This window comes from Passer montanus, unplaced genomic scaffold (assembly GCF_014805655.1).
Source record: "Passer montanus isolate IOZ18808 unplaced genomic scaffold, ASM1480565v1 scaffold19, whole genome shotgun sequence".
Classification (NCBI taxonomy): Eukaryota; Metazoa; Chordata; class Aves; order Passeriformes; family Passeridae; genus Passer; species Passer montanus.
Window position 1 is genome coordinate 4,100,286 of NW_024366480.1, and position 284 is coordinate 4,100,569.

The following is a 284-nucleotide window of genomic DNA, read 5'->3' on the forward strand; positions in this document are numbered from 1 at the left end:
CCGGGGCCGAGCGGGACCCACCCGGGGCTCCCCGAGCCGCGGGGGCCGGCCGTGCCCCCCTCCTCCGCCACGGGCCGCTCGCTCCGCCCGGGGGGAGACAATGGCCACGATGACTTCACCCTCCAGCAATGTGAGCAGCGGCGGGGGACGCCGCCGACTTCCCCCCGGCCGCCAGGACGCTCTCGGGCCCTCTCCCCCCCGGGCTCGGGCTCCCGCCCAGAGGCGGCTCCGGCTCGGAGGTTCCGCTCCACCCCTCACCCGCCGCCACGCTCAGGGCGGCGGCC

The 284-nt window shown here is 79.9% G+C and overlaps 1 protein-coding gene across 3 annotated transcripts in view; it reads right to left on the minus strand.

Annotated features, from left to right (window-relative positions):
- Window positions 1-284, minus strand: part of RNF19A (ring finger protein 19A, RBR E3 ubiquitin protein ligase) — a 58,104-nt gene that overhangs the window by 56,867 nt on the left and 953 nt on the right. The window contains exon 1 of one of the 3 annotated variants that reach the window (XM_039706179.1): window positions 22-153. The exons of the other annotated variants lie outside the window; for them this stretch is intronic. The gene's annotated coding sequence lies outside the window, so the exon portion shown is untranslated. Of the gene's footprint in view, window positions 1-21; window positions 154-284 lie in introns of those variants that run through there. 3 annotated transcript variants of the gene reach the window in all.